Source organism: Amphimedon queenslandica, unplaced genomic scaffold, assembly GCF_000090795.2.
Source record: "Amphimedon queenslandica unplaced genomic scaffold, v1.1 AMPQUscaffold_13464, whole genome shotgun sequence".
Lineage (NCBI taxonomy): Eukaryota > Metazoa > Porifera > Demospongiae > Haplosclerida > Niphatidae > Amphimedon > Amphimedon queenslandica.
In genome coordinates, this window is record NW_003546300.1 from 228,892 (window position 1) to 246,556 (window position 17,665).

Genomic DNA, 17,665 nt, shown 5'->3' on the forward strand with positions numbered 1-17,665 from the left:
AAATAATGAATTTCTAGTGGTGCAGTATGTCAGCAACTTGTAATCATTAAACCACATTTTTTGAACAATTCGATTTTGCTTTCCATGCTTCTTTCGGGTGTCTTGTATTCACAGAACAAAATGGCTCACTACTTCTTACCAAGCAACAACTTTCATTGCACAAACTTTCATAGTACATTTCACTGCCCAGCTGTTCTTCACTAAGTTCACTTGATTCTTCTTTGTCAAATTCATCTTCTGATTCTTCCTGGAAACCATTGCCTGATTCTTCTTAGATTTCATTGTCTGAGACTGAATCTGATTCTTAATCTTCATTTTCTGACAAAGATGACAAATCATGTTCAACTTCCTTCTGTTTATGAACCCTTGGTATCTTAGATGATGGTTCTAAAAAATCAGTCTGACTAGATGAGAGCCTTGAGAGGTTAAAATAATTGCTTAAAGTTGACTGTTGTGATGCCATCTTTGCCATGTCCCATGTGCTTGATAAGTGCAAATGCCAGCTGCTTTTGATAAGATGAGTAGCTGCTGATTAGATTAGATCATGCAAGACGTTGCATGCATGCATAATTATTCATTAACAAAATTGGTGCAAATTAGGGACTTAGGGTCATTTAAGTTATACATGCATGCTTATTTTAGGGGGGCCATAGCCCCCCTTGCCACCCTGGTTCCTACCCCTATGCTTTCTACTTGGCAATGAATACCGTGGCTTAAAAGCCGCGAAAAAAAAACCCATGTCTTTTAGTATTGAAAAGGGTAGGGAGTCTAGTGCCATCACTCAATCACTCGTCCATGCATTACTTGCGCTTTACTGTGATTGATGTCCCAGGTTTTTAATCTGTCTCTTGCTTCTCTTAAGGTCATCTGCTGGAGCGATGATTTCTGTTTCCCTTTCTCTAACAACTGCTTGGTCATTATTTTGGGTAAATTCTTTGTATATTTCAGTGTGCTGCATCTTGAGATGCTTCACAAGGTTTGTAGTGTTGAAACTCTTTGCAGTGTTTCCTTCTCTTGATATTTTATCACTACAGGTACTGCACCTAGCCAACTTGACGTCCTTGACATCAACTGTAATGTAATTCCAGATCACGGCTCTCTTGGTTCTGACCGCCACTGTAGCTACAGCATAAAGCTAATTATTCCATTTAAAGATCAGGTTGTTATGCGCATGTGCAAATGCCAAGTGGCTAACATTGTTCAGTTAAAATCAATTTTACTGATACGAATTTCATATAAAATCTCTGATATCAGCTCATACCAATACCAATATTAATATCGGTACAACTCTAGTGACCATGTGTCATTGTGGTTTCTCTATGTTGCACTCATAGAGTAAACAAAATTGCAGCGCTACTACTTTGCTTCGGAATATTTCTCCCACAAGACAGGCTCTAACAAGGTCAGGTTCTCCTGAGAATTCCTAGATCTCAAAGTCAAACACTACTAAACAATTAAAGCATGGTTCTCTTGTGCTCCAATTGATTTATCCGTGCTCGATACTGGTCTTGTTGCTACAAATAGAGCACTCAGCCTTCGGCGTCATGCTCTATTTTTAGCTACTCGACCGGAAGCTCATGCAGATGAATCTAATGGAACACTCAGACCAACGCTTTTAATTAATACATGTTACACTAAGGTACAATTCTTCAAACGTTCAATAAACATCACACCTCAAACCAGTAGTCATAGAGCCTTTCACTAGTGATGTTGGGCGACATACAATTTTACCATAATCAGCAATTGGTCTGGTTCACTTGTTTTTCACTTCCTCCATAATTCAATAGATTGTGGACCAAACCAATTTGTATTCATCACAATGTATGACATAAATTTTTCAATCATTGGAAAAGGTATGTCAAATGGTGATGGAGGCATTTTTTGACTTCATCATGTTGATAGGGTTAGTCAAAATACCATCTCTTTCAGAAAATTGGTGTAAAAATGACACCACTATAATGCTTTTGTGAGCCATGTATCTAGAAATCATTTTTTTGAGATTCGCAGATACTTTCCTTATGCTGACAATACACTTTTGCCGTCCAAATCACCATTTTACAACAATAAAGTATAAATTATTGTCATTATTATTACCTGAAAAGAGACAAGGGACAGTGCAGCATGTTCTAAACATTATAAAAGACAATTTTAGTAACCTTTACACTTGTGATAAAGATGTCGGAATCGATGACGCCATGATTCCTTTCAAATTGAGGTCAACCTTCATGCTATATTTGCGTATGAAGCCCATAAAATGGGGGTTGAATGTATGGAAATTAGCTATTGGGAAGACGGCGTATGTAGGTCAATTAAAAGTATACACAAGAAATAAGGTTAACTAAGTAGAGAATGGACCAGAGCATCTGTGGTAATAAACTTATGAAGCGATCTAATAAGGAAGTAGTACGTTATTGAAACTTGATCATAACATGTAATATCATAACACGTTTATTGTATTAGGTATCATCATCTCTATTTTGATAACTTTTTTCCAGTGTTGATCTTTTATGCAATCTCCACTCAATGAGACTATAATTGTGGCACTTTCAGGAGCAAACATAAAGGATTTCCACAAGACTAGACTAAAATCGTGTCATGAAGGGATTACCTAATAATGGGGACAGTAAAATATGACAATGTGATGACCTAACTGTATCCATGTAGCAAGAAATCAAGCCAGTTGTGGCAATAGCAACATGTTTTGACCCCCAAGAAATCAACTGGGTTCAGAAAATGTAACAACGGGAGCTCAAGAGTCACAGGCAAGAGTTGAGAAAATAATGGATTTAATGAAACAATCCACTGCTCTACTACATGAAGATGTATTAAAAAGAACAAAAACATATTTGCAAAATTCTCTTAGCATTATAACCAACCCAATATAAACTTTTCTCATCTTCATTACTTGTTGCATGTCTTCTTTCTGATTTGGAAGTTTCTGGTCCAGCAACATTTATTTCTTTGAGTCGTATATTGTGTCTATCGGCAAAACTTTCTGACAAAATTATGGTGAAGACTCTGTTGTCATTTAGTACCCCTTAATAATACACATAGCTGATTTTTAAATTATTTTCGTCATTAATGAAAGTAATTTTTAAAATGTAGTTTATGTAATATATACAATATGCATACCTAAAATAAACACTAAGTATGACACAGCCATGTATTCTTCTATTATATGAACATGTACAACAATGTACGTTTACAGAATAATTATGGAGATGATATCTTGGGTATATACTAAATATCCAGATATTTCCACTGGTGTATACAAAAAGGTTAGCACAGTAAAAATAAAACTTCTTAATGACGTCACATTTACATGTCAGATAGAATGCCGACTGGCATTTTTACTATGGTAGATGCCATATGTAATGGATGATACTTCCTAACAGGGAAAAAATTTTGTAAAGTAAAACTAAGTAGCTTCAAGTAAATTTGAATAAGCGACTTTTCCTTGTTTTAAATTGTACGTTGACAGGCAATCAGGGACAATCTAATTGCTCAAATCCTTACTATTTATAGTTAAATGTGACCATATTTGACAAAAGGTACCTTATGGCGGATTTTAAAATTCATCTTTAAAATAAAAAAAATCATCCTGTGTGTCCTCTGATGGACAAGCATTGTTTCCAAAAGTTACATAGGAACATTTTGCACCCTTTGGAGTAATTTTATGATAAATGAAGCTCAAAAAGTTGGATTTTTTTGGCTATAAAGTCAAATTTCACTACCCGCCATAAGGTACCTTTTGTCAATTATTGTCACAAGTAGCAAGTCATATTAGTCATTCGCATTTAGCTTGTTTGCTGAAGCTACTTGCTTTTGCATTATGAGTTATTCAAGGATTTTGAAGGATGAATACAACATCTTTATTGTAATTACCGACATATGGACTCTAATTATGAAAATTACCTCCAGCAGATCACCATTTGGCAAATAGCGCGTTTTTTGATGTTAGACCTATAGAGAAATGGTACTATCAGGCCCACTGAAAGGGGTCAGTAGAGGAAAAATCCCCTAGATGCTTTACTTCAGGGAGCCACATGATAGATAGAGCGTACTTTATCATAGAAGTAGAAGTGTCAAAAAATGTAGTGCAACAAAGCAATTTTGAAAAAGTGTTGTCATTTTATAGTTGTTTAAACTGTTCAAAAGCTCAAATGGTTGTTACTGGTCCTAACCAAAATTAACTGTGGAAATCTTAATTTCATCCATTTCTTGAATGACATCATGTGATATATTCATACTATACACATGCACAAACTTTTGTACTCTTGAATGCAAATTAGTATCATCATTCTCAAATATTTCAGCAAAAACGAGATAGTACGAGTGAGCTTTTTGACTGAATTAACTTTCGTTGTGACTCCTCCAATAACTGCATCTGGAAAGACAAAATACGTCATTCTTAATCGTGTCTCCTGCATTAACGTATCTAATATTGTCATTAGATATTTCATCAAAAATAATTTCCTTTGTCCTTTTTGCTTGATGTGAAATTCAACAGTTATTTTAATTTTACCAGCTGCTTTTGCTTCAGCATGAAGACATGGCCAATGCTGACGTGAAGCAAATAACTCATGGAAAAAATTATTATCTTTGTGCAAACTCAACATCCAACGTGGCACATTGAGCTTGTAAAACTTCCTTTTGTATATGAATTGCTGCCCCTTCCATGATGCAAATAAGAGTCATGATGACTCAATAAAATTGACATACGAAATGAATCGATTTAATTTTGTCCTGCATTCTGAAGTGAGTTTCAACTCCAATAATCTGCTGTTTTTTGGGGAACTTTTGATTTCGTCTTGAAAGACCTTCATTCAAGGGGTGTCGCTCCTTCGTCAAAACAGGCTGAGGTCATTACTACTGATTTGGAGGATCATTTGTGGTGTGAAGGTGTATTTGGTAGTGACACTCCACAGAATTTGTTGGATACTCTTGTCTTTTGTTTTGGTCTTAATTATGCACTTCAGAGTGGTAGAGAGCACCGTAATTTATGGCCAGATATGTTAAGCTATGTAGAACCGACTACTGGTAATTCACTACCATATTGACAATATGACGAGAGTGGATAGAAAAACAATCCTGGTGGCTTGAGAGAGCGAAAGGTTACAAATAAAGTTGTCAAAATATTTGCTAACCACGAAAACAAAGACCGTTGTGTTGTTTAACTGTATTATATAGGCGGTAGCGTATATGTAGGATTGAGGTGGATTTTTCAAGATGGCGGCCGTTTTTATGATTTTCAAACACTTTTATCTGTTTTATCTTACGTTGTACAGCCTTACAAATGGCTAAGATCAGCTCTCCTTTACTAAGCAATTCTCCTGGCACCTTTAAGATGGACTGTAATGTAGCGGGAGCATTTCTGGACAATAGGCCCAAATTCAAATTTCTACAAAATTCTTCAGACTTTTTCTTCTTCTTTAATCTTCTATCGACACGTAAATCTTTTAAGCCAGGGAACCGCTCAAGTTGGCTTTTACATCATTCCTTTGTGCTTGAGTCAAGGACTGGACATATGGCTTCAAAAAGAAGCCAAGACATAGAACAATGGAAGAAAAATTCCAGCTGGAGCACCACATGGATTTGTCGTTTGACGCCATTTTAATTTATGTGCACGTGATTAGCATGAATATAATTAACCTAACCACATAATCAAAACACTGAAAACAGAATGTAATTTATTAATTTGAGAAAAAAATGGAAACAAGTAAATTAGAAACATTAAAAATGGAAAAGTAGTAAGATTAAATTGTAAAAAAGTAAAGAAACAAGAAGGTACTTGCAAACTGGTGATGTAAGAAATCCTACACCACTGCATGAAAGACATGGCTTCCACATTAGTAGCCTGTGTGGTTAATTACAATGCAGTCAATGCTTTTGGGTAATATTCATACTGTGGTGTAGGATTTCTTACATCACCAGTTTGCACGTACCCTCTTCTTTCTTTTCTTTTTTACAAATTAATCCTATTACTTTTCCATTTTTAATGTTTTTTATTTACTTGTCACAAGTATATGTCTCTTCGTCCTTTAAATGCGCCACATGATGTATTTTATTTGCAGCCATTACGGAATATACAAGCCCATTGCTAGTACAAGGCTAGTCCTGTTGGTCATAATACCCTTAGTGCTACTGTCAAGAAATTGACCACACTTGTTGGAGAGACTGGGTATTTTACTAATCATTCTTTGAGACGTACCTGTGCTACAAGATTATTTCAGAAGGGAGTTGATGAGCAGTGCATTATGGCCATAACTGGACATTTGAGTAAAAATGGGGTTCATACCTATAAAAGGATCTCTCGAACTCAGAAAGAAGTGACCGATATTCTGCAAAACTCTAAAAAGGCTAAAGTGGAAGATGTTGTGCCTCCAACACTTTCTTACAATATAACTGGTTGCAATATTACCATTAATCACTAATGAACAATTTACTTCACTTTTCATTAATAATCAATGAATGACATTCATTTAATCATAAAAAATTTCACAGTTTACACATGACATTGTGGTCTAGTATGAGTAGAAACTAGGGATTTCCTACTAATTTGAACACTCATTAGTGCTAAAAACATCTAAGAGAATTATTCATAAGTAGTTTAATAACATTGAAATACATCGTCTACCATGCCCATATTTTGGATGTTACCGAAACTTCGACTGCCTGCATAGAAGAGGTACTATCAAGAATGGTCAGTTGAAATGTAAAAATAATGTGCTAATGTACATGTACATTCATATGTAGAAAATTGCAACAGCCTCTCGACTTGTCATGAAACAAAGTGGTGATGGAGCACCTTTCCACTGGTCAACATCATACATCTTGTTCTCATTCTCCATTCGCATTTTGGATGATGCTTCTCCCTCTGGAAATGATATGTCCAGCTATGATAAGAGGAAATAATAATAATGTTAAAAGCATTCTTACGACAGACATTTGCTATTCTCTCTGGCAATGAAGAATATAAAGCATTGAAAGAAGGTTTTGCACCTGTATTAGATGTGATAAGATTTGCTTCATGCACCAATTATAACTGCAAATGATAATTTATAGATCTGTCCATTATTTTGGGAGGAAATTACAAGGTAGAGTAGAGTTTGAATTTAAAAACTATCAAAAATAATTACATTTTAAATATGCTAGTTTTTGTTGATGATGATGGGCATAAATGCTGCACACTCTAGTTATGCTTGCCTATACTGCACAGTAAAGAAAGATCAAAGGTCAACACTTGGCATATAAACTCATGATGAATTCGAGGATAATAAAATAGATACGATACAACATTGGTGCCTAATAAAAGAACACTAAAATCGCTTCATAAATGTGCGAAAAAAGAGCCAGGGAGTAGTACATCTTCCATTAATTGACACAGAATTGAGCAATGTAAACAATTTTTATATTCCATAAATCACTTTATACCCATTGCAGGTTGTTGTTAATGAGTTGCACTTGATGCTGAGGATCAGAGATATTTTAATTAGGAATTAAGTTAAGGCAACAGGTGCATTAAATAGCAATGTTACAAGAGACACAACACATTGAGACATATCACTGGACAAAATTAGAGGTTGTGGAATCACATTCAGAGTAAGGCAAATAGTACTTAATAAAATAAAATTAATGATAAACTCACAGATGTGGAAATCTAAAGATTCAAAAGACTTCAAAAATATTCAAAAGACTTTGAATGGACATTTTTAAGAGGCAATGATGGAAAAAAGCTATAAATCAGATTGCCACTGGACATAACTTTAGCGATACCAGGAGACAATGGACTAAAATAAAGATATAGTGAAAGGTAAGTTAAGTGTATACATACATTTAGAAGCAATAATTATTAGAATTGAAATGTTTTTAATGACTTCAATGATATATATGGCATCATCAGTACCAAGAAACCAATAGAAGAGCAAATGGGCAATGTTGAAAAAAAGGTATTGTTTCGAGCGATGCAATGCGTGGAGTTAATGTACATGTACATGGATGCTTTCTATTGACAGAGATTGCTATAATAATATTTATTACTATTGTCATAGGCAATTCAATGGATAACAGATTTTATTGACAGTAACTTGGATGGTCATTCGAACAGCAATATCACACCGTATATGCATATTATGACATCCCATATACCTTCACAAATGAGACAACATGAAGGACTCAAGTACTACTTTTCAGGACAAGGTTGGTAATCATAAAATGAACATTAGACTTGTAATTATCATTGAGACACAAGTTGTAGAGAATAATAATTGTGCGAAGAGAAATTACGAGTTCAGATGGACACTCCTAGAGAAGTCATCATTACTGAAGCTAGATTAGACATGCTCTCAGATAAAAAGAGAAGAGAAGCTACAGTAAAAGAAATGACACTTACTGGAATGAAAAAATATATACTTAGAGGCGAAAGGCGACAACCCCGCCCACTGATGAGTCATGACATGTGGTTTTTAATTTAATATTCAGAGTGCATACATAATACTATTATAGTTATTTAACTGTTCAGACAGACAAGTTTCTTCACTACTTTGATAAATGAAGTTTCTGTAAAGTCTCAGGAAATGGGATCATAGCTCTGTGCTGAGAATCTGATGTGACTGAACATATGTATAGAGAAAACTGTTGAATATCTTTCCTCAAATTTGTTGTGCAAAGTGATTATCAAGAAAGTAAGAAGAAGGAAAGTCATCTCTGTTGAATAGATGACCTGCCTTATTTCTAACTGGGCATCCTTTGTCCATAATGAAGTTAAAGACATGCCTTGGGAACTCTAAAGACATTGTTCTCCTTGCAGTGATTCCCTATCTGAGACTGTTGTAAATAGCTGTCCGAAAATTAGATACAGCATCAAATAAAACTCTGTTTGGAGGCTGAGGGTTGTAAGAAACCTGTATAAAGACTATAGTTATATATAATTGCTTCACTGAATGACTTAATTGCTGTCTGCATAATCTGACTCAGGAATCCATGACGCTTCTTTTGAGTAGTTTTTCCGCAGAACTAGGAAATGAACAACACCCTATGGGTAAAAAAATTTTAAAACCACATTCCATATTTACACATAATAGCCTGATCAGCTACTCCACTCCTAAGCTAGCTAGGCTTTATGATGGTGGCCAGGGCTTACCTTTATGTCTCTCTTCTTTATCAGTCTTTCGACTTCATACACGTCGTCTTCACCAATTACTAAATCAGTGTCTCTCATATAGGTCTCTCCATAATCATTTTCAGCAAAATCACTATTTAATCTTTTGTAATAACCTTTTTCTTTGCTGTTGCTCAGCCTGGTAGCCATTAGTTTACTCGTTGCCAAGACAACAATTAATCATTAATAATTATGAATAATCATGAATAAGAATTAATTAGCTATGAATACAGTTAACAGGCTGTGACCGGAAGTTCCATTGCAATTTCTGGACATGACACAGCAAAACAACTAGCTACCTTCTTATAACTTGAAAATAAAGAAAGAGTAGGTTTTCTCTAGTCTACAATGCCTTTACTTTCTGCAGTAGACAATTTTATAAGTAGTTTTCAGCAGTAGTATGCATCTCGATGCATTAACACGTTACTGACACTTTCAAAGATCGACCCCCAGACGCATGAATGCATTATTGACCGTAAAACGGTTAACAGAGGACTTAAAAAAAGAAACAGCTGGTCCTACTGTCTCAGTGTCACAGTGTGAGAAAAGTGTTCCAGTTGATTCTCTCTCTTACAGTTGTGGAATGATTTTCACTGATACAATTGTGGAACATATAGCACAAGACACAAATAGATATGCTTAATTAGCTATGAGCAACAGCAAGTATGAGAAGTGGGAAAGAGTGACCAGTGATGACATATTAGCCTATTTTGGGATGACAATAATTATGCGTCTTGTTGATCACCCAAGTTTCCCTGACAATTGAAAAAGAGATCCACTTTTCTACAGCAGAGGGAATGGCAAGGGACAGGTTTTTAGAGATCCATAGGTATTTGCATTTTGGGGACAACAGCATTATATCTGCATTAGGAGAACCAGGCTATGACCGTCTTTGTAAGGTATGTCCTATTCTGAAGGCAATTGAGAAACAATTGTGGCTTCTCTACAATCCCAGTTAGAAATGTTCTATTGATGCGACAATGGTGGCCTACAATTGTCGACCATCCCTAAAGCAATACATGCCCAAGACGCCTGTGAGGAGAGGATTGAACATCTGGATAAGGGCAGAGGTTGTTACTAGCTATGTCTCGCAGTTCAAAGTAGATGTAGGGAAGGAAGGGTCAGCAGAGTTGGTTCTATGAGCTTGGGTAATCAAGGATCTTACCCAGACATGTGTGAAGAAGATACCATGTCTTATTTGACAAATTTTTCATAAGTTTCAACCTCTTCCATCAACTACACAGTGATAGCATGTATGTAACTGGAACTATCTGAGGAGACAGACGTGGTTTTTAATGATAAATGAAGACATGTGTCAAGAAGGGGTTCAAAGAGAGAGAAGAATGTTACCTTTGGCAGAGCGTGGTCAACACTCACCTAACAGTCTGTGCATGGCAGGACAGCAAGCGAATCACAGCATGTTCTACATACTGCACCCCAACACCTGTAGATGCAAGGAAATATATAGCAATATAAACGGGAAAATAGTGGGATTGAATGGGAAAAAAAATTAGGAAACAAGATGGTACTTGCACAAACTGGTGTGGTAAGAAATCCTAAAACACTGCCTAAAAAGTAAAGGCTTCATAGTGCTATCATATTTGGCTTTGAGGATAAGTGCTGTTCTTTTGGGTAGTAATCTTCATGCAGTGGTGTAGGATTGCTTACCACATCAGTTTGCAAGTACCGTCTTGTTTTCTTACTTTTTTCCACATTCAATTCCACTATTTTCCTAATATTAACATATTATTTACTTGTTTCATTCTTTATTCTTAATTAAAAAAATTACATTGTGTTATGATTCTGTGGTAGGTTAATTATATTCATGCTGATTACATGTGCCAAAATAAAATGGCACGAAACCACAAACCCACGCGGTGGCTACAGCTGGATTTTGTCTTCCATTTTGTTCTCTGTCCTTGCTTATTAAAACTACCTTTGTGGTCCTTGACTTAAGCCCAGAGTAGTGATGTAAAAGGCAACTTGAGCAGTTCTCTAAATTAAAAGATTGTCCGGTGCATAGGAGATGAAAGAAGAAAAAGTCTGAAGAATTTAGTAGAAAGTTGAATTTGGGCCTGTTTTCCACAAATACTCCAGCTACTTTACAGTTAACTATAAAGGTACCAGAAAAATTGCTCAGTGAAAAAAAGCTCACCTAAGCTTTTTGTAAGGCTGTACAACGTAAGATAAAAGAGTTAAGTGTTTAAAAATCATAAAAATTGCCAACATCTTGAAAAATCAACCTCAATCCTAGAAAATGAAGAATGTGGAGAAGAAAAATTTCTGTTGCCCCATCGTTATCACTTCATTTGGGGGGCGTAGATAAAAACGATCAACTGAGCAGTATTACTAAGTAAGGCGAAAAGCCATAAATACTACAAATACCTGTTTTGGATGCTGTTCCATGTTGCTTTCACCTTTCACTCATCATTGCCAGAGCAAATACATCCCTTCAAAAGCAGACTCAGTCTGCGAAATAATTCTGATCAGCTGTGGCTCAAGAGCTCCTAAACAGCTATTGCTCAAAACATGGAAGACAAAGGAAACCAACATGCAGTCTCTACAAAAAATTCCTAGGTGATCACTACTCAATTTTTGGAGATGATAACCAGCATCGCTGTGAGTTTTGTTTCTTAAAGCAGTGGCGGCAAAAGGGCAGTCTGATTGGTGGGGCTGAAGGACAAATGACGGGTGAGGACCTTATGGTGCGTGCAGCGCACTGCCAAATCGGGTGGTGGCTTTTATACACTCCCAGCAGCCCAGTTTCTGAGTGTTTGAGCACTCCCCCCGCCGAGTTTACAGATGTTGCATATCAGAAATTATGTATAATAATTCTAATTTTATTACTTACTTTATCAAAAGTTGTTGTCACAAGATATCACTCAAACAATCCAACAAAATCAATTCTTCTACTGTTTATTTTAGCAAACTCCTGTGCTATTTTAGTGAGATCCAACTGATCTGTTCGCTCTTGATGACTGTGGGCCACGATGATGTGATAAGCATTGTTGAGTCACAGTTGTTCTCAAATAACTCTTTAAACGACATAAGGCAGACAAAGATCTTTCAGCTGTGGCTGATGTCATAGGGATTGTTAAGTACAAAGAAAGGAGATGGTTTACCTCACTTATCATTTCCTTAGTGAAAGAGCAACTGTTAAAAATTGGTGTATACTAGTTACTTCCTTCAATCCCATACCAAAATCCTTATTAGCTGTAGTGACTAGATCCTGTAACATTTCCAATTGATGAGATAATTGATGAAAATCATCATTGTACATAGATGAAAATCGTGACGATGGAGTTGGTTTCTTATTATTACATGACTGAATGACAAGTGTTTCCATTTCCTGAAGTATTGAAAATGTTTCTTGATCAAACCTTCTATCTATTTCATTCACCAATAAATCAATTACTTCATAATATTGCTGCCTATACAATTCTTTTGGTGAAGAGTGGGTATACTCCTGAGTACCTGAATTATATCTTCTTGATGGTTGCCTAGATCTAGGTAAAACTAGTGGACTAATAAATTCAAAAGTAGTACTCTTCATTACACTGTGTCCAAAATAAATGGAACATAAATTCTGAACGTTGACGTTGAAGGTAAGATTTCGCTTCCTTTGATGCTGAAATAGCTTGCTGGGCATTCATTGCACTACTTAAAGAGTCTTTGAGAGTTGCTCTGTTGCACTTAAAATTAAGAGTGACAACTTTAGACCAAGGTAGGTAGAAAATTTTTGTAGCTTTGCTGCAAATCCAGATGCCTTCACACCAATATCATAATGGGATACCTCAGCTAGTTTCTTCAACTCTTCATAAATGGCATTGTAGCTTTTGACAACAGCATCAATTGCATGTGTTCGTACAGTCCACCTAGTGGGGCAATGTGACTTATAGAAGGGCCTCCAGGATGTATTGAGTCTCTTATTTCAGCAAATATAGCTAATCTTTTAGGTGAAGCACGAATAAGGTTTGATAAATCAGATACTAGGTGAAGAGCGTCTCTAATGATACGACATTGTGAGCCACAATCCTGTAGACATAAATTTAATGAGTGGGCAATGCAGTAATGCCTTAGGCTGTAATTGCTTAATACGAACAGCTACTCCAGATAATCTACCTGACATATTCCATGCCCCATCTTTTTTTTGTCCTCTACACTGTGTGAGCTGAAAAGTACATCAGATTAATATATCTTTAATGACTTAACAGATATAGACAATGCATTGGTTTTAGCTACATGAATAAGGCCTATTAAGTCTTCCTTGACGTGATAGTATTTGTCAACCCAACGAATTGAAACAGTTAACTGCTCCTTTCCACTGCTGTCTCGAGTTTCGTCAGCTATGATAGTGTACCACTCAGATTCTTTAATCTCAGATAACAGATTACACAGCAGCGAGTTAGCCATCATTTCCATTAATTCATTGATGATGTCATGCGATAGATATTTCCCATCTCCTACCCAATGACTAAGATTTTCCATACCTTTAAATCTACAAATCATTAATTGCTTGAGATTTCCTTCTTCCTGCTTGTGACCCCTTATTGCTAACCCTTGTCTTAACAACCACTTAAGCGATGATAACTGCTTTAACAACATTAATCTGTGAAAAGTCTGATCCTTCTTATTCTGGCTCTCAAGTTGTATGGCAATAGACTCTGCTTCTACATCTTTAGAATTCAGTACGGACTCACAGTGGGTACAAGCTTTTTGTGATTACGAAGCCTTTCCGTGGCTTGCTTCCAATTGTCGTATCCCTTACTTTTAAAAGCTTTTTCAAATTTCTTTGTGAAAGTGATGTATTTATTCTGATAGGCTTTTCAACAATAGAAACAGAACACCTATTGTTTGGTCACAAAATGAGATCCATGAATGTTCTGTAAACCAATTAGAACATAGAGTATGATTCTGATTTCCATGTCGTCTCACTAGCAGTTGTGCTTTGTTGATTGGTTTAGGGTGATTTGGTTGATCCATTGTACAGCAGACCAAAGTACATGTACAAATATCTGCTTCAGTCTGTTCAGATGATTCTGTACTTAATTGAGTATACTCTGAAGTAGTGGTAGACCCAGTCAGTACTCTCCTTAACGTCATTACTGGGAGAAATCACTTCAGTCCCACTGGTAGAATTTTCATTCCCACTTTCAACATCACTTTCAACGTCCTCGTCCAGTTTCAAATCATTGTCTCATAGATCTAGTTTAGTCCTCTTGGGGTCAGATTGAGTCTGAAAACTCTAAATAGAGTGAAAATAACGAGAGGTTTTCCTGAGCCATGCGCATATGTACATGGATGATGGATCTATGTAATCTCCACCAACAAAACCTCCACCCATGGAGGAGGGACCTCAGGTAGAGCAACTAAAATGGAGGCCATCTTGATCTCGAACTGCTGTAGACTATTCTTCCTATATTATCAGCTTTTTGGATGAATCTTAGCTATGTAGTGTGGTGTATCTAGCTTTCTGTAGTATCCAAGTATCATTTAAGAACATGCTACTAAACTCAATTTATGATGGGGCTCAGCCCAGGCTTATGTCACTGTTGGGGCTTCAGCCCCTCAGCCCCACCCATTCCGCTGCCACTGCCCTGAAGGGAGTGAGGAATGCCACCAAATGGTATAGCAAAGACTGCAACATGTATTTTGTCACAAGGGAACAGACTCTGACTACTTTCTGCTTTACTGCCTCTCTCATTTTTTAACTCATAGCTCATAACTCTTATTTGTCTACATTATGACATTGCTCATCCGCACTACACAGTCTTACCATATAAATACAGTCACAGAACACTAGCATATCAACTTTATAACACTCACTGCTAATAATCAGTAGTTACCTTATTGTAAATGAGGAAGGAAACCAGAGTGGACCTGCAAAGCAGTGTGATTACAAATTCTACACCACTGCATGAAAGACATGGCTTCATAGTTATCATGTAGTAGCTGTGTGGATATTTACAATGCTTTTGGTTAATATTCTTCATGCAGCGATGTAGGATATGTTATCACACCACTTTGCAGGTACTCTCTTGTTTCTTTACTTTTTTACTATTTAATGCTACTACTTTCAATTTTTAATGTTTTTTATTTACTTGTATAACTCTTATGTTAACATAAATATTATGTTACAATGATGCAGTCCTATTAACATATTATATTGTCATTTTAACAATAATTATTTAAGTGATTTTAGCATAGGATTTCCCATTGAATTAATGTAGATTCTATGTTACTGTTATTGTTGCCTCATGTTAACTATGACTCTGACTATTTCATTGACTAAAATTTAGAAGTTTTAGACAATAAAAGTTAAAAACTAAGCGGGCATGGCAGTGTAACTAATAACAATTAATGTAAGTTAAAATCAACAAAAATATTTTATAAGGCTTGTTGGATAGAAAATGAAATTAACTGGTAATAAATTAAACTTCTCTTTTATTACTGAACTGAAGCTTGAAGTCTTTTTTTTGAAATAAGTGTTTCTAGCTGCAATGTAACTACAAATTAATGGTTGGTTTTACTAATATTCTATGCTTAATACTTTTACATGGATATAACTAAAGCTATTCAAGATGTTAATTTTGCAGTTTAACAAGTGTAACAGTGTAAAATATTTCTATAGTTGTTTTCATGACCTCACATGTACAACTGGATTTTTATTTAGACCATATTTCTGTTTTCTTGCTGTAAGAGTGCTCATTAATTTGTCCCCTGTCAAGGCTGCAATGTTGTTTCCCATAAAAGACCCACTTTACGTAAAGGGCATGGGTTGGTGGTTGCCAAGGCACATTAATTTTGTTATATCTCCAAAACATGCATAAAAGATACGTAAGTGTTGGCATACATGTACAAGTACATGCATATATATATATATATCTATATAAATATTGCACTTGGGTAAACTCAATTACAGGAACAATCTGGGAGCTTCACCGCCAGGTTGTAAAAATAGTATCTCATCAAACATATGGAAAACAAAGCTTGGTTTGATCAGTTGAACAAATTACTTTTATCAAAACATACAAAACAAATTGCCTTTGTGCCTTGATTCAGAAATTTCATCTGAAATATCAATTGAAAAGTTCACAGAGGGTATGACGGATAACTTGGTAAAGTCGTGATCTCCTACCACCAATATTTCATCACTTCGTACAGATACCTTCTTTCATCTCAAAGCTGAAGCCAGAGTAACCAGGTTCACAATCTTAATCTTATGCTTGTCATCAAGACATATAAATGAACATTCAGAGCGAATCTGTTGGGCATATTTCCTCATGTATCTAGAACTAGCAGCTGCATATTGCGAGTCAGGATGGCTCTGTCTCCACTGCCTTTCTGAAATATAAACTTCAAAGAAAATGACCAGTATGCTGTAATGATGCCTTGGCTGAAGGAGTCTTTTGCCAGAACTGCAACCTGACTAACAGTTCACATGGTATCGGTGTCCCTTCTGGTCACTGGGCCTTCACTTGATTGATGAAGTCTTTGATTGATACAGCCTGTGCGACATGTGTGATCTGGCTTTGTCTACGCTCATCAACAACATATCCTATATCTTCAGAAAATCACCTAAGAAACATAACGGGTTGACCTAATACCATTGTACTTTCTAAGATCAATAATATCATAATCCTCCATTTCCAAAAACTCTTTCATTCTTTTATCTATTACATCTTTATCAGTAGTAGACAAAGCAGAACTATCCCCTATTAAATGATGAAACACAAATTAAAATTCATAAAATCAATGTAAGTAATAGAATACCGTTAGTTCCTTATAAAAATACCTCAGCTGAAAAGGTTTGATATTCTAGGAAATGCGGCCAAAATTGTCAAACAGCTCTTTTCATTGCTCTAGTATGAAAGACAGAGAGTAATGGTTTGATTTTTTCAATGGTAGATTGACTCCTCTGACGAAGTATAGATTCATCACTAACACCTAGTTGCTATGGCCACATATAATGAAGTTTTGCGATACCACCAGCTGAAGCATACGTCACAAGCATGGCACAAGATAGCCCACTTTCAGTCAACAAATTTATAAGTCTGTACTATTTCAAAGACTCTGCATGTAGCAAATGATCAAGTGAAGTATGTGCATATACAGACTGACTTGTTCTAGCTTATCAAAAGCTGACAGAGAAGATGGAATGGCTTCTGATTCCTCCAGTACTTGTTAAGAAAAGTGGTCTGATAACTTGCAAACAGGAGTAGGGCTTTTGTGATTTTCCTTCGCTGTTTTAGTTGTCAATTAAGTACTCAGAACAGCAACTGAGACTTGAAAAGAGATCCGCAAATTGTGGCTTAAAGTCTTTCCATGTCTCCCTTTCCCAGTAGCACTCCAATAAAAGCCAGTGCAAATCCACGAAGCTGATCAGAAATAGTTCCAGTTTGTCACTTACGATGCTTTCATTGCTCAGGAATATTAAACCCAGTAAAATTGAGGGAATAGGTATCTTGACTTCATCAATACATGAAAATGACGATCATTATGCCA